The sequence below is a fragment of the Cydia amplana genome, chromosome 21, assembly GCF_948474715.1.
Source record: "Cydia amplana chromosome 21, ilCydAmpl1.1, whole genome shotgun sequence".
NCBI classification, from domain to species: Eukaryota; Metazoa; Arthropoda; class Insecta; order Lepidoptera; family Tortricidae; genus Cydia; species Cydia amplana.
In genome coordinates this window covers 3,201,886-3,220,321 of record NC_086089.1, presented here as the reverse complement: position 1 = coordinate 3,220,321, position 18,436 = coordinate 3,201,886, and the positions used below count along the sequence as shown (strand labels likewise).

The following is an 18,436-nucleotide window of genomic DNA, read 5'->3' as shown; positions in this document are numbered from 1 at the left end:
GATATGTAATTGGCTTTATATTGTTACCTAAATTTGTATGTTTTTGTAGCAGTTGGTACTCCTTAAAAAAGAACAACGGGTTTCACTCAGGGAGTGCCGGTAGAAGTGAAAACTCAATGCAAAATGCACTATGTATAATTGAGGTTAACGCCATCTAGAGTAATTTCGTCGCATTACATGAAACCCCTAAGCACATCACTGTTAGTACTCGAGTTATATTAATACCAGTTAGGTTCTAGGCATTTAAATCAATAAAGAAAAACTCAATGACATTATTACATGTAAGTACTTAACAGTTTTTCGATCAGGTTCGAGTTTAACATTTTTTTCCCGCCTCAAAAAAGTGCACAGCGCCGCTAAAGAAGTTTTCACTTCAAAAATAAATAAATATCAGGGCGTCGTGTCCGCTTTTATCCAAATAAAACATGATGTGCGTAATTTACTGGTAGATGTACATTTAATCAGTTTTGTGAATTTATTTTTGACACAAACTTCTATAGCCGATTGTACTTCTTTTTAGATAGTCATAGTCTCATCAAACCAATGAGATTGCGTTGATTTCCTGCGTTCGACTGTACAGACTGCACAGTAAAATAATTTAATTTCCGTACCATTTTATACCTTGTCACAGTGACAGTCAGTATCAGAGTCGCTATAGAAACCTCATACTATTGTAACGGTGACAAGATACCTACGAAACGGTAGGTACAGAAATTAATTTCCTTGCAATGGCAGTACATACGAAAAGGCAAGTTAAGCTATATATATATTTCCTAGCCCTAAACTAAACGCATATACCGAAATACTTCTGGCCGAAAGGTGTCGTGTTTCAGAGGTTCCGGGGCAAACTGCCGAATCCGACAGAAGAGCAGCCGATGCAACAGAGCCACGCCGTTTTGTCGACTAAATAACTAGTGTTTAGTTTTAAGTTTATACAATACATATGTATGTTAGTCTGTAAGGTATTTGTAATATGGGCCTTGTTGCCCGATTTAAATTTCTAAATAAATAAAATATTGTCCCCGTTCGGTCCTGTGTATAAACAAATATTGAAAGCCTACGTTAATAACTACATCGTTAAAATTGCCGGGCGCCGGTAAGTAGATACGTACTGCATACAGCCGGCCGAAAATATTGATTCATCGTGAACAAACAGCCAGCCGAGCAATTACTGCCCGATGCGATAACACGTGTCCTATATATTGTGGTATGTGCTTGTGTAAAAACTATGTATTGTGGGGGAAAATATTTGTTATTTTTTTAAATACATACAAAACAAAACACATGATATATTGACATTAAAGGTTCCGTCACACAGGGGCGTTTTTCGGGCGGGGCGTGAGCGTTTTATATGTAAAAGCGGCGCGCCCCGCTCACGCCCCGCCCGGAAAACGCGCCTGTGTGACGAAGCCTTAAAGCTGGCTTAATGCGGAATGCGGAAAACCTACACCACTGCGACTGAAATAATAAAACACAAATATAATATTATCTTCACCTATCCAAAAATAAAATGCACATGGAACATAAGGACCCTTCTCTGATGGAAGGACACATATTTTACCCTTTTACTTTGCCTCTGTGCCACAGCCTGCCGACATTGGATTTGTTCCTGGGAGTTTTCAAATTCGTGCTATATATTTTTACCAAATAGTGCCAAGCGGGGAAAGTGTGCGTTTTTATTTGGTTTCAATTGAAATGTAACCTACTATTATAGGCAGACAGTCTAGAAAAAAATAAACTATTAAATAAACGTGTTAAGACCTGGTGAGAATTGGTGTCTCCATCTTTCTTTAATGAGGAATTGAGGATGAACGCGCAGAGCTTAACCAACACAGATGGCGCTGCAATCGTCAAAAAAAGCGGCCAAGTGCGAGTGCAAGCGGACTCGCCCATGAAGGGTTCCGTATTTAGGCGATTTATGACGTATTAAAAAAAAACTACTTGCTAGATCTCGTTCAAACCAATTTTCGGTGGAAGTTTACATGGTAATGTACATCATATATTTTTTTTAGTTTTATCATTCTCTTATTTTAGAAGTTAGGGGGGGGGGGACACACATTTTACCACTTTGGAAGTGTCTCTCGCGCAAACTATTCAGTTTAGAAAAAAAGCGGCCAAGTGCGAGTCGGACTCGCCCATGAAGGGTTCCGTATTTAGGCGATTTATGACGTATAAAAAAAACTACTTACTAGATCTCGTTCAAACCAATTTTCGGTGGAAGTTTACATGGTAATGTACATCATATATTTTTTTTAGTTTTATCATTCTCTTATTTTAGAAGTTACAGGGGGGGGACACACATTTTACCACTTTGGAAGTGTATCTCGCGCAAACTATTCAGTTTAGAAAAAAATGATATTAGAAACCTCAATATCATTTTTGAAGACCTATCCAGAGATACCCCACACGTATGGGTTTGATGAAAAAATTTTTTTTGAGTTTCAGTTCGAAGTATGGGGAACCCCAAAAATTTATTGTTTTTTTTCTATTTTTGTGTGAAAATCTTAATGCGGTTCACAGAATACATCTACTTACCAAGTTTCAACAGTATAGTTCTTATAGTTTCGGAGAAAAGTGGCTGTGACATACGGACGGACAGACAGACGGACAGACGGACAGACAGACAGACAGACAGACAGACAGACAGACAGACAGACATGACGAATCTATAAGGGTTCCGTTTTTTGCCATTTGGCTACGGAACCCTAAAAATGATATTAGGAACCTCTATATCATTTTTGAAGACCTATCCATAGATACCCCACACGTATGGGTTAGATGTGTTAGAAATATAAGATAATTTATATCATTATTATTGGCAAAACACTTTTAGCCATCAAACTATTTCTATTTTGATACCAGTTGTTAATATTAAATAAAAAAATACGGTCATTGATTAGCTTTTTACCACAGTATTGCATTGCGGCATCCGGTGTAATATATCCTGTGTTTTTGTGCTACTAATTAACCTAATAAATAACTTATGTAAGATAAACATATATCATAACTAATTAAATAATAAGAAAAGAATTTACAACTGTTTAAAAGTGGTAATAAATGTGATCTTTGTTTAAATAGTTGTAACACCACGAATGGATTGTCTTCCGCGGGCAATATGGCGTCATCTGTGTAAAATTACGGCTGTGTTGTTTTGGTTAAAATATATTATTGTACAAAGCAGTGAATAGTGGTTTAATTTTTATTATCTCAGAAGTGTCACGGAACATCTACGTCCAATATAAAGGTGAAGTATTTGCGATTTAACCGTGTTTTGACCGGTAAGTGCCAATTGCATTGTTTATGTTTACATTTCTATGAACCGGCTGGATGTCGGCTAGTGCAACCGAAAACGACCAACCTTTTTCCCTTCTTCCAATGGTTGACATTTGTTTTGAATGAATATGCTGATTAAAGATACTATTTTATTTCATTATCTAAAACATACTTGTTAAGATTTGTATGTTTCTCTTGTTTATTTCGGAAGACGTTGGTCGAGGTTCTTATTGATATCAAAATAAAGTCTAAATTTGGTCTAATCGTTTTTTTTTTGTAAACAAAGTGTTCATGAAAAATGGTGGATCAAATTGAAGTTAAGTACATAGTGATTTGCATAATTTAATTATCAAACTGCAACGTATTGATAGTTTCAATTTTATGAACTATTTCCGAGTATAGCCGAGTTATAGCTAGATGCTGAAATTGCAACGTTATTGCTGGGACCGGAGAGTTCAAATTACAATGTCAAATAATTTTGATATCGCAGTTTTCACAATTTCGCATGACATTGTACTCGGTATGTTTTAAGTTTATTTACTTATTTTGCATTAATCTGTAATGTACAAGAAAAAATCATCGAGAAGGCGGATTTAAATCCGCAAAGTAGGTATTTATTCTTATCCAGTAATCCGTTTTCGATCAAAATTGTTGTTCGAATTACAAATTTTGATACATTTAATTTTGCTTGCATAATGATAACCGCGGACAGTATCATAGTTAAGCGATTGAGACAGATCGCGTCACCTATTTTACCGCGGACTGCTAGTTTAGTAAGTATTGTTTGAAGTTTTACCACGCGTAGTAAATGGGTGAACTTATACATTACGGACAGCGGGGAAGTACGTGCATTGTTTCCGTCGGCAGTCATGTTTAAAGTTGTAAAAGCTTATGGTTACACAGTGTTCCCTTGCTGTGGAGTGGACCTTATGCGCAGTATATACATATACCTATAAATATTATATATACCTATATATGTAGAAGCGAAGTTTGGAATACAGAAATATATACAGATATATAATAATTCTGGTTACCATTGGAGTTGATGCTGAAAATATGCTAGTACCTTTCATAGAAACATTTTAGATAATGAGGTACCTATACAAACTCATTTTAAATTTATGTCCTACCCATCACTAGAAGTCTATAAGTTGTAAATATAGTAGCAAGAAGGTAGTTCGTCTTCACTGTGTTGATTATGTTGAAATCCTGTCGACTACTTAAAAACTTACTAAACTAGCCTATGGCCTAGCATTATGATTGTGCATAGAAAAATAGAGTCAGCAGTCGCATACAGTTTTACGATTTTCATTATCTTTACTTTTAAATCTATGGGTATTACTGATAAGTGATAACTGATAACCATCTTTAAATTGATTTGGTTGTAGAAATAATTATTCAGATTTATATTTTTACCTATAGTTTTTATCAGCTATAGTTACTTTTTGTCAGTAGACAAAGTTCCAGTTGAAAGTATATTGCAGTAACGCCATGTTGAATACAAGCATTAAATATATTTTCAGTAATAATCAAGCTTAAATGATTAGCGAATACCTATACATATGACATGTTTTAAAATAAAAGTTGTACTTTAATAAATTAGAATAGTACTTTTATCTCTGAGCTGTTCTATACCTATAATTTGTATCTTCTAATTTAAGTTTCGACAATTTCCACAAACAGTCAACAGAGCTCATTTAGTTACCATGATATACCTAAATTACAAAATGTTATGTCCAAGGCCCCAACGTTGTCTGTTCTCTTTGACGGCGCAGCAACTAGTATCATTTCTCTCTCCTCGCTCTTTAAAAAAAAAGCCGTTTGTCAAAAAAGGACAACCATGCTGTTGACAAGATGGACTTCAAATCAAGAGGTGTTACCGATTTAAGTGGTGTCAAGTTGTGTATGTGTGCGTAAAAACGTATGTGTGCTCTTTTAGGGATGTGAAAAGTCGAATTTAATCATGTTATATATCGATAAACGCTACACAGCGAAACGAAATAGCGATTAATTGAAGCTTCAATATCTTCGTTAAAAATAAACATAATTGAAATGCTAATGGATAATGAATATATTATAATATCATAATATAATTCAATTATTGCGGAACACATATTTTAGTAGGTATTTGTGTATTGTAATTAAAAATTTGAACTTTCCCTTTGTTCCCTGATGTGGCGCGACGATAAAATCGTGATCTGATAACCTCCATAAAGAATAGAAGTGTTTTTTTGTTTATTTTAGTTGTCGTTAAACCTTTCAAGTAAAATTAAATTGCAAGAAATGTCGATAGTTTATCGATATGACTTTATCGACATGGCTACAGCAAGGTGGATTCACATTGTTAATCGTACACTAAACAAAAGTGGTAACAGTGACAGCTCGCTTAGACTTTATCTTTAAGTACCTATATTATATCCATGGTAATGTCTATTTGAGCACAAATTTATAGTGCCAATAGAGGCGCACTATACTAGCATTATTATGGTCAAAGAAATTGTTACAACTGGAAATATAAAAGGCGTGGTCATTTGTAGGACAATTTTGAGACTCAATAATAATCTAATTACAACAATTTTGACAGCGAATATATCTGAATTTGTGTGGGGATATGCAAACAAACAACAAAGATTTATTTAAACCAGTACTTTGGAAGATTACATGAGTTTACTTTAAATCAAAGCTTTTTATTTGAGTCGTCGAGATCCTGACCTGCACGGCAGCTACAACAGGCAATTTGTACAGTACGACTATTTGGCAATTGTTCCATTACTACTAGTGCCTAGATCCAAATTGGATTTATAATATAAATTTTATACTTATAATGTTTTTAGACTGAGGAATGGTTCTAGAGTTCTCGATCCGAAAATACATAATAATAATGTTAACTCAGCAGATAGATAAAACTGTGGATAGGACTAGCCTCTAATTTTGAGCCTGGTTCTGAAAATCAATTTCAGATTATGGTTTCGTAAAAATAGTTTGTATACATGAAATTCATATTCATGAGTTTGCTGCACTCGTGTTTCATTTTAATTTAAGTTATTGCTAACGCAATTCCTACCAAAGTCTAACCGATATATATTAATATATCTTTGTGTATGTTTCATAAGTAAAGTGTAGTATGTTTAATGATTTACATGTCGGAATTGAGTGCATACATCTGAGTGCTGAGACAATATGGTTGGAGGCCGCTGCATCCAGTGTGTGTACGCGGTACCTGGAAGATAACTCACCACCACTTCACTGCGCTTAGTTGAACTGAGTGCATACATCCGAGTGCTAAGATGACATGGTTGGAGGCCGCTGCATCCAATCTGTGTGCGCAGCAGCTGGAAGATAACTCACCACCACTTCACTGCGCTTAGTTTGGCTGAGGCTGCTACGTCCAGCGTGCGTACGCGGTAACAAGATCTATTTGAAACGCTTGCTTGAGGCCGATACCCCCTGTGCGGGTACGCGGTAACAAGCGTTAGGACCTCTGAGGCCGATAGCTCCTTGTGTGAGAACGCGGTAACAGGGGTCACCCAATAAGCTCGCTTGAGGCCGATAGCTCCCTGTGTGAGAACGCGGTAACAAGCAGCACCACTTACGCTTGCATGAGACGGATGCTCCCTGTGCGGGTACGCCGTAACAAGTGTGATAGATCGCCTGAGGCCGATAGCTTCCTGTGTGAGAACGCGGTAACAGGGATCATCAAATAAGCTTGCTTGAGGCCGATAGCTCCCTGTGCGAGACCGCGGTAACAGTAAGTCAAAAGCATTTATTTGTCCAACAGGTATATATACATAAATACGGGCCCCATATACATCATCATTGTATCACTATGTTGCACCGTAAGGTGAACAATTTTTCATTTATGGACTGTGACTGCATGCTGTGCACAGTTACCATTAATTGTCAAAATCATTTAACAAAGTTCACTTACACTATAATATGTTTCTCAACATTTGTTACAATTACGCGCAAAGGCTCAATACTTGCCATATTAATGTGTGTATAAGTTATTTGTTTCAAAATGTCCATAAAAAGAGTTATTAATTTCTTTTGTGTAATTTTTGAAAAAAAATGGAAAGCAATGTCACAGATCTATAGCTGGCTAAATCTTGTCACCTTTTCTCTAAAAGCGGTTTTACGATACCGTAAACCGGGGTGACTTTCAAATGCAGGGGCGACTTCGATATTTCAGTTTTTCAGCCGTTACATATTTTTATTCGGATTTTTTAGTAGTAGGTAAACAAGTATGTATAATAATCTAACTTGTTACACGAACAGTTCGAGAAAATAATGAATAATGATAATTTAGTGGCAGTTTTAAAACTATCAAAGTATCCCCAAAATTTCCTAAAGTCACCTCGTTTTACGGTACCTATTTTTAATCGTTCTGGGAATTCTCCCATTTCCCCTTCCTGTTTCGATTTACCAAGTTTGATTTGTAAAGTACTTGTTAAAAGCTTGCGCAATTTTCTTTCCTATAAAATATATTTTATTCAATATAGAATATAGTATCCAATTTATTAAAAATATATCAAAAGTGACTATTGTTTCTCGGAACCCTATCTGAGGCCGATAGCTCCCTGTGTGAGAACGCGGTAACAGGGATCACCAAGTAAGCTTGCTTGAGCCTGATAGCTCCCTGTGTGAAAACGCGGTAACAAGCAGCACCACTTGCATAAGACGGATGCTCCCTGTGCGGGTACGCCGTTACAAGCTCACCTTACAGCCTGTGTCTGTACACTTAATTTGCTACAACTTACCAAACACCCTTACGGCCTGTGTGGTTATTGTGGTATATAATGATAACAGTACAAATGTTAGTATACCCTGTGTGTGTACTTTGCTACCACTTACCAAACGCTCTTACACCCTGTGTGTGTATCGTGATATACGTAATGATAACTATACGCATGTTTTACACCCTGTGTGTGTACTTTGCCACGACTTATCGAATACTGTGACGTCCGGTCTGTATGACCTGTAATTGATAAATGACAACCTTTAAAATTACATGTGACAAAACAACCTTCGAGACACTTACATTCTGTGTGAGTCTGACACTGTTAATTTCTGTTTCTGAGGTCTACGTACTACGCGCCGAGGATGTTCCAGCTTCGATCGCGCCACTAGGCCACTACACTAATTTCAACTCTTTTGTGGCGAGCGTACCGCAACTGCTGCAGGGGACAATCGAGTGCGCCGATTTATGGTCAAAAGGTGTCGTGTTTCGGAGGTCCCGCGGAAAACTGCCGGATCCGACACAAGACCAGACGATTCAACGGAGCCACGCTGTTTTGTCCCCGAAATAGTGTTAACTTTTAAGTTTATAAAATGTTATGTATGTTAGTCTGTAAGGCATTTGTAATATAGCCTTGTTGCTTGTCTGATTTAAATTTTAAATTAATAAATAAATAACTGCCAAAGACTGTAAGGACAATCTAGTGTGTATGACTGGAGACAAGATGAAAAGTCACTAGATTCTACTTATGTTACGTTTACCCACATCAAGTTAGCGACTAATTTGTGTTTAAGAATAAGTGTGTAAAAGTGAAGGATTTTTTTTTACCATTTAAAAAAAAGAGACTATGTTATCCCAGTAGTATTTTGTTAAAATAATACTGAATGTCATAATACATAGACCAAAATGTATTTTTTTTATTATAATAAAATTGTCAATATGTGTTTGTGTTAGCAATAAATAATGATATATAATTGAATGAGGACATCCAATCTGTTAAGGATGGCCGAAAAAGTAACAAGTAACTTAGTAAGATTTCTAACTTGCTTTGTTTTTGTTTTTTTTTTATTTTGTTTTTTATGACATCAAAGAATGTAAAAATAAGTTTGTCGCTTAACAGATAAAGCTTTAACGCATGTTTAATTGTTCAAATTTGAACTTTAATAGCTGTCAATACAGTTGAATATTATAACTAACATATTATACTTACGGTTTCATGTGCGGTAAAGTGGTTAATTTCTGTTCGTAATTGTTATCTACTTATACCATACTTTATCATCTTCATGTTGTATGATAGATTGTTTGTTTTATGTGTATTTAGTAATAGATTTATTTCATCCTACTAACATTATGTAGGTTTATCGATTTCTGCGAAAGGTAGTCTGGAAGAGATCGCTTTTTAGAGATAAGACCGCCTGCTGTTTACCTCTACTTCTTTTGCAGTTTTCTTTCTGTATTGTTTTATTGAAGTGTGTAATAAAGAGTGTTTATATTGTATTGTATACAATACACAGTGCAATTGGGCAGCGGAATTGGTAACGCATTGGACCGGCAATCCAAGGATGTGGGTTCGAGTCCCACGTTGGCCAGAGTTGATCATCGTTAATATTTTTTTTCATTGTGATTGACATCTGTATTTACAATTTATAGAATACACAGTATTGTCTCATCCTCGTAATTGTAGGACACGTAAATTAATTGTATTTTGTAAGACAAAGATTTCGATTATTTTTCTTACCTACGAAGTCCGTGATAAGTAGCATATCATTGTCATGTTTTATTATTTATTATTATATTCTTAATTACTTATAATTAATTATTTAAAATTATTTATAATTTTATCAATAAATATCTCAATCTCAAATTCTTGGAAAATAAATAGCGTATATCTCTATTGCCTAGGGTCAGGCAAAAATTCAGGATGGCCGATTGTTAGAAATATAAGATAATTTATATCATTATTATTGGCAAAACACTTTTAGCCATCAAACTATTTCTATTTTGATACCAGTTGTTAATATTAAATAAAAAAATACGGTCATTGATTAGCTTTTTACCACAGTATTGCATTGCGGCATCCGGTGTAATATATCCTGTGTTTTTGTGCTACTAATTAACCTAATAAATAACTTATGTAAGATAAACATATATCATAACTAATTAAATAATAAGAAAAGAATTTACAACTGTTTAAAAGTGGTAATAAATGTGATCTTTGTTTAAATAGTTGTAACACCACGAATGGATTGTCTTCCGCGGGCAATATGGCGTCATCTGTGTAAAATTACGGCTGTGTTGTTTTGGTTAAAATATATTATTGTACAAAGCAGTGAATAGTGGTTTAATTTTTATTAGATGAAAAAAAAAATTTTGAGTTTCAGTTCGAAGTATGGGGAACCCCAAAAATTTATTGATTTTTTTCTATTTTTGTGTGCAAATCTTAATGCGGTTCACAGAATACATCTACTTACCAAGTTTCAACAGTTCTTATAGTTTCGGAGAAAAGTGGCTGTGACATACGGACGGACAGACAGACGGACAGACAGACAGACATGACGAATCTATAAGGGTTCCGTTTTTTGCCATTTGGCTACGGAACCCTAAAAAGGTCATTAGATATGCCAAAGTAACATTAAACAACAGATTTTTGTTAGGTTCCTGACAGTTGAAACAATTTATAATCTGTGGGTTTAACCTCATTAGCAGGCGTAGCTCACTCCGCGATTTCGTCGCGTCGCTACAAGTACATGTGGCACACACCAATTTCGGTGTCTATCCATAATAGTTGCCGCGCACCGCTACGGAACGGCCGCCTACTCGCGCTTGCGCCACCTAGCGGTCATATCTGTCGTAATAGACGCGTTTTGTTAGGTAGTGAATCTTCTGTACCTAGTACTATTACAGTGCAGTGTATTACATACAGTTGTAGGTACTCGCAGCCAAACGTTTCCCGTATTTGGTAAAGCATGCCTGAATAGCGCTCGTCGACCGAAAGCTCGTGTTACGGCGGTGTAATTACGTGCAACACCGCGCCAACCGCCTAATACTGGATATTTAATGGTAATTGTCCTTTGACACACTATTCAGACCGTGCGGGCACTTCTTAGGCCAGAGATACATTAGCCGCATACATCATTGATTATTTGTCCTGGGCTATAATCGCGAAAATCGAAGTTCGTCATTTGCGGGCATTTTTCTCTGTCACTTTAATTAAGTCATAATGAGAGTAAAAGAAAAAGATCCCCGCAATTTGCGTTATTCAGTTTTCGCGGTAGACCCCCTGTATACGCGGTTATCACACTGATGTGCTTCGTTGTTTGAGCGAGAAAGCGCCTTATACGTATACATATAGCGATGTCTCGCTTGCGCACTAAAGTGACAGGCGGATCTGCATCCAGTATGTTGTAAGGCCAGTCCTGCGATATACGTCAATGGTTTCAAAAGTGCATACCAACGTAATGAATAAATTTCATTAAGCGTAAATGACATTAGGAGTAGTTGAATACTTATTGTTTTTCCTTATTCTCGCGCAAAAAAAAAAAACAAGTTCAAACAGATTTTTTATGCGCGATGCGACAAAATACCAGCATAGTACATATGTATTTAAAATAAAAAGCAAATCGCCAGTATGTCCTCACCTTTATCATGTAAAGCCCGTCGATCCGAATGCGTAATGAGGCTCGTTCATCATTCATTGATTATTTGTGTTGCCGTGTCTGTACAGTCGCCATCAGATATATCGGAACGGCCAAGGTGTTCACAATATCTGAACACGCACTCTGACGCCTTGACAATAGAGGCGTGTTCAGATATTGGTGAGCGCCTTAGCCGCTCGGATGTATCTGATGGCGACTGTACTAACGTCGAAAGACCCTGTTCGTCGCTACTATGCTGATATGATTTGTCATTACGGGGCAGCTGTATGTTTTTTGGGTTCTACATTTTTGATGACTGCGGTTGATGACCTGGCCCCTGTTTCACCACGGTGATATTGTCGCTAGGTATAAACAGCAACACTCAACTGTCCATCGGTGGACCTTATGCCTTTTGTAATAAGGTTTACCGATGGATAGTTAAAAATGGACAGGAAATTATCATTGTCAGATGTAACTTCTCAGCGTGGTGAAATAGGGCCCCTGGTATCGCGTTACATGTAAAGGTGGGTGACCAGGGGCCCGTTTCTCAAAAGCTTGTAACTTGTAATAGTTGTAATACAAGTGGAAGTCCCTTTCTAATAAAAGCTGTCAAAAAGTGACATCCGCTTGTGTTACAAGATACAAGCTCTTGAGAAACGGGCCCCAGAAGCGAAGGAAACTAGGGTCGTCTCCTAACTGTTTACAGTGCGAGTCGCGTTAGAAGTCGTGGACTCAAATCCTGGGTATTACCTAATAGATTCTGAAATAAAATCGACGGTGGATCGGATAAATAAAACTAATACTTATTTGTTGTAATTTGTTTTTTTCAGCCTGTATAGAAAATAGCAAGCGAAATTCCTAGTTTAGTAGTAGTATTAGTAGCTGGCTTCAGACTACACAATAAAGGGAGCCTTTCATTATTATTTCAGGCCGTTCTGTTGACCTAAGCCCGCGAGCGCAGCTGTAGCCTACGAGTTTATCCAGTATAATGCCAACCTACACAATGTGCCACTACGAGTTGGTAGCAAATTACTGATTATTAGGTACGGTCCACAGAAAATAATAATTGGGGTTTTGTCTTCTATACTCCACTGTATCTCCGATATAACGCTATCCTACTAGTGTCGGCAAAATAATCATGTGTTTGGTTCGGTTCGGTTTCAGCCAAAGCTCTATTTTTGGTAATATCCGGCCGAGGTTTCGGTTTCGGCGAAGATTCGTTTTCGGGCGAAACTAGAGCAAAACCGAACTTTCGGTTTCAGCAAAAAATGCTTTTTATTTCTATCCTAATACTAATCATGTTCCGACATCATCTGGACTTTTGTTACAATACAAAAGGTTTGTATAGTATGGTATGACGTCCGTCCGTTCGAATTTCACATTTCGTACCTTGTCACAGTGACAATGTACGAAATGGTACGGAAATTAAATTCTTTGATTGTACCGTCACGTCCACAATTAGCGTCCCAAAAATACTTAAAATTCCTGGACTGGCCACTTGGAAAAAATATGTCGTCTCATATATCAGAATCCAGAAACTTTCAGTATGGCTCACGTACGAGGGGTGTTCAAAATATTCTCGGTATGAGAATGAAAACAAACAAGTACGAAAAGTTTGATATTTTTATTTTTCAATATACTCCCCCCCTATGTTCATACACTTAAAAGATCGATCAATTATTTTTTTTAATCCCTCGTAAAAATATTTTTTATCTTTCGTGTAAAAATGCTCCTCCACTGCCGCCTTCAATGCTTCATCGTCAGAAAATTTATTTCCACGCAGATCCTTTTTAAGATTGGGGAGCAAAAAGAAGTCGCTGGGGGCTAAGTCCGGACTATACGGTGGGTGAGTAACAGTTTTAAACCCACATTCAACAATAGCTGCCTTGGCAATATGAGCAGTATGGACGGGGGCGTTGTCATGCAGAAGCAGAATACCTTTGGTTAACTTTCCTCGCCTCTTTTCTTTAATTACATCCTTTAATTGACGTAGAATGTTAGCGTAGTACTGTCCTGTGATATTTACACCTTTTTCTTTATAATCGATTAGTAATACTCCTTCACAATCCCAAAATATCGTGGCCATGACCTTGCCAGCTGAAGGGATGACCTTGAACTTCTTGGGATGAGCTGAACCCTTAATGTGCCACTGCATGGACTCTTGTTTACTCTCTGGGTCATAATGATGAACCCAGGTTTCATCTCCAGTAACTATTCTTTGCAGCACCTCATCAGGATTTTCACCGCACAGGTCAATAAAATCGGAACAACAAGCTACACGCATGTCTTTTTGAAGCCGAGTCAGCATTCGCGGAACCCATCTTGCACTTACTTTTGACATATTAAGATGGTCATGTATAATATCATGTACGGTACCAATAGAGAGATTGGTTACTTGTGCTATAGATTTTACCTTCACTCGACCATCTTCCAATATAAGTTTTTCCACTTTATCAATATTTTCTTGTGAAGTAGCTACTACAGGCCGGCCAGGTCTAGGGTCATCTTCAATACTCTCCCTTCCGCGTTTAAACTCGCTTGACCACTTTTGAATGGTAGATAAAGAAGGAGCAGACTCACGGTAAACACAATCCATTTCCTCTTTTATGGTTTTTTGATTTTTACCCTGTTTTGTCAAGAATTTTATCACGCATCGATGTTCTAATTTAGTTAACATTGTCAATTCGCACATGATGTTCATGTTTGTTCAGCAATTGCAGAAAAACAAAAGACTATCTCGGTTCGAATTATACTTTTTTTTAATGTCAATGAATAAACCTTAGCGGCCAGTAACGAAAGAAATTTTAGAAGAGGTCGTAAGATATCAATACCGAGAATATTTTGAACGCCCCTCGTACCTACCTCATTGATATAGTATAAAGAACTGGATACCCAATCAGCCGCCAAAAATGGCCCCACAAAAGTAATGTCAAAACAGATCACGCATCACTTTTTCGTTTAGTCTTGTTTGAAACGCTCAAATGTGAAGTTGTCAACAATTACGAAATGTGCCGTTAAAATATGTAAAAATAACAATGATAAAACAAGGAAAAAGGATGGAATCTATTTCTTTCGGTTAGTTCTTTGGATAGCATTACATAATTTATGTAATCTGGTGGTAATTTTATGGTTTTGAATAAATTAATTTGTTAGTACCAAAGAAGGGATGTCAAGGAACAAAAATCGAATGAGTCGATGTGAGGTCAATATTTTTTTATATTTTTATATGGAATTCATAAGGAATAATATGATGTTTAAATTCAAGATTTCCAAGAAAACCTATGCGACGTGCAAAGTGGACTGCTATTTAATTATAGCAAGAGATAGGGGTGATGCAGTTTTAAACAAGGCAAAACGGCTCTTGTGTGTTCGGCCCATTTCCCTGTTTCCGACATATACACCACCAATAAGGGCTTATATTGACTAACTGTAAATGCTAAATCTGTCTGAACACAGTGACAACCACAGGATTTTTTTTATAAAGTATAGGTAGACTTTATAAAAAAAATCCAATCAGTACCTAAATGTCCCCGTGCACCCGTGCTATGAGTAAATCTTCTTCTTCTTCCTTGCTCCTCCCCACTTTAAGTGGGGTCGGCTCTCCTAATTATTTTGCGCCACGAGACTCTGTCGAGGGTTGTCGGGTCGGGTAAATCGTTTTTCTTAAGTAATTGGGCCATGCTGGTCCACCATGTTGTCGGCGGGCGTCCCTTGCCTCTCTCTTTCTCCGCAAGGTTCAGAGCTTTCTTGGCAACGTACTCATCGCCTCTCCGCATCACGTGCCCGTACCATCTGAGTCGGTTTTCTGTGAGTTTTTCAGGTATGGGGGCTACCTTGAAGCTGCCGCGAATGTACTCGTTTCTGACTTTATCAAGTCGTGTAACCCCTCCGGACCACCTAAGCATCTTCATTTCGGCTGTATGGAGTTTCTGCACGTTGGTTTCTTTGATATGCCAGCATTCCGATCCATATAGTAGCGCTGGTCTAACAGCCATCTTGTAGACCTTTCCTTTAGTTCGAACGGGCATGCGAGTGTCACACAGTACTCCAGACAGCGTGCGCCACTTTTGCCAGCCAACATTTACTCGGTGCGCTACATCTTCCTCTATCTTTCCATCTTCTGAGATAACCGATCCCAGGTACTTGAAATGTGTAACTTTTGGCACCGGTTTCAAGTCGGGATAGCAGACTGTTGATTGTTGGTTTCTGCCAGTGAACCTGCAATGCAAGTGTTCAGTTTTGGTTCGACTGACTTTGAGACCCGCTTGTTCTAGGGCGTTAACCCAGAGATGTAGAGTATCCTGCAGTTCGCTTGCTGTGTTAGCCATGAGTACTATGTCGTCCGCGTACAGGAGATTCATCGGCAATGGGGCTTGGATTTCTTTGGTTATAAGATCCATGATCAGGTTGAAGAGTAGCGGACTAATTGCCGAACCTTGGTGAACTCCTACTCCTACCTCGAACGCTTCGCTGAGGCCTGCTGGGCTTTTCACTCTCGTGAACGAATTGTGATACATATCCTGTACAAGTTGTATGTAAATTTCAGGCAGGTGTTGTGCCCTAAGCGCCTGCCATACAAGTCTACGCTATGCTATGAGTAAATGTAGATCTTAAATACACAGTTATTTAATAAGTAGAATTTATTTTAAGGAAATTAGTATTTAAAGACGTATACGAATTAAAAATTTAATTTGTTTGAATTTGAACCACGAATTAATTTTATTTGAGCTCCCGATTAAATTAAATTTGTTATATTTATTACTTCAATTGGTTTTCCTGTACAGTAATTAGGGCTTGCAATTCGAATATTCGAATATTCGAATTTGTCGAATATTCGACCTGTTTTGATATTCGAATATTCGGCCGCTCAGGTTTCGAATATTCGAATATTTTTTATTACTATAAAAAAATCTATGTCATCCGCTGTAGTTACAGTTTCTGTGTGTATTACGGGTATTTACAGTGAATGAGGAACGGTAGGTACCCAAATACGAAGGAAATAATATTTTTACTGTATTCCTCTCGATAGACTTCGTGAATACAGTGAAACCTAACTCAATTTGAAAGAAAACGAAATCAAAAAGTATGTTATTTTTACGGTGCGTAAGTTTTAAGTTAAAGGGTCATTCTGTTTATTCAGTACAAGCGTACGTTAAGCGAATTTTTGAAGTCTAAACCTTGCCACTTATCGCAATTCTCAAATTTAATCATACCAAACCTGCCCAACTTGGTAATCTAACCATGCACCTTTAGCTGACGAATAATCCACCCAGTACTCAACTAACTTTTTCCCTTAAATATTCCAATATTATATAATTAGCCGACCATTAGGAATAAAAACTTGCCAAAACAAATAAAGTCAATAAAGATTCAAAATACAATGAAATTAAAGGCCTTTTTACAGGCCTCTGTGTGATTACAAGTTAATTTAAATCGGAAAATAATTACCTACTAAAAAAATATCTTACATACCTAGGTGTTTGGATGGTTAAAGTTATATTATTTCACGCAACGACGCATTTATAATAAGCTTTATCTAGAAATATTAAATACGTCTAATTTTGGCGTTTTACTTGTTTTTATAAATGTGGGCATCTTATAAATAGTAGGATGATAAAATCTAGTCAATTAAGTGGATTTCTGCCAAATATCCTTAGTTTTAGCAATATGTGAAAAAAGCTTTTGAATAAAACGATAATAAACCGATTTCTCGTTCCTCTTCATATTTTTTATAATATTCGAATAATTATTCGAATATTCGAATACGTCGTCAGAAAATGTCGAATATTCGAATATCTGAAAGTTTCGAATATTTGCAAGCCCTAACAGTAATACATATTAAAGTGTAGCAAAGTAACTCCATTCGTTCATTATTCTCGTTTGACGTTGTTTGACGTAAATACGTTACGTTTAGTGCCATCGGACTAAATTTGTTAACAGTTTTGGTACTTATGTTTGCAAATTTGACACTTAATGCTTACGACATTAAGCTCTTTTCTGTACGAAACATTTATCATGACTCAAAATTTAGGTAAGCGTTTTTATCATCAATGCAAATGGTGCGAAACGTCATTGGGATCCACATTTGTTGACGTTTTTGTTCTGCTTTGTGTGTCTATTTCTTTTATATTAAGTCAGTGACCTACCTATACAAAAAATTGTCAGTCTCAGGTGTCAATCGTCAGTATTGTGAAATAGGCGCCAGGATTCACTTTGAAGACTTTCACGACTTGCAGGCGAGTATATTTTCAGTACAAACAGCAACACTCTTAACTATCCATCGGTGGACTCTATGCCTCTTGTAATAAGGTTTACCGATGGACAGTTAACAGTGTGGGCGATGGTATATTTCAAAAAACAAACGGGCAGCCCAGCATCCATCGGCTCGAATTGACCCGGCCCATATCGGCTTCACTGAATAATGAATTCGATTCGCCGCTACGATGCGAAATGGGGCCGCGGCTCAGATTTATAGGCTGTTGTCTAAGAATACCTAACTTTAGTGCTATATTTAGGTATTACCACAGAATAAATAATAGTACCAGGTCCAGAAGGTCCACTCTCTAACAAAATGCGTCTATTACGAGAGATATGAGCGCAAGCGCGAGCAGGCGTCCGTTCCGTAGCGTTGCGCGGCAATTACTACTGCTAGACACCACAATTGGTGTGGGCCGCATATATTTGTAGCGACGCGACGAAATCGCGGAGTGTGCCACGTCTAGTATTACTGACAGAATATAATCTCGCAACAGGAAAGACCTTTTGAAAGACGTCTTGGAAGACCTGAGAATGG

General features: G+C 37.2%; 1 protein-coding gene and 1 non-coding gene across 2 annotated transcripts in view; one reads left to right on the top strand and one right to left on the bottom strand.

The window, feature by feature from the left end:
• The window catches only part of LOC134658163 (uncharacterized), a 194,064-nt gene that overhangs the window by 168,189 nt on the left and 7,439 nt on the right, over nucleotides 1-18,436 (bottom strand). The window lies entirely within an intron of this gene.
• Trnaa-ggc (transfer RNA alanine (anticodon GGC)) lies at nucleotides 9,531-9,597 on the top strand. Its single transcript has one exon. It is a non-coding gene; the product is annotated as a tRNA-Ala (tRNA).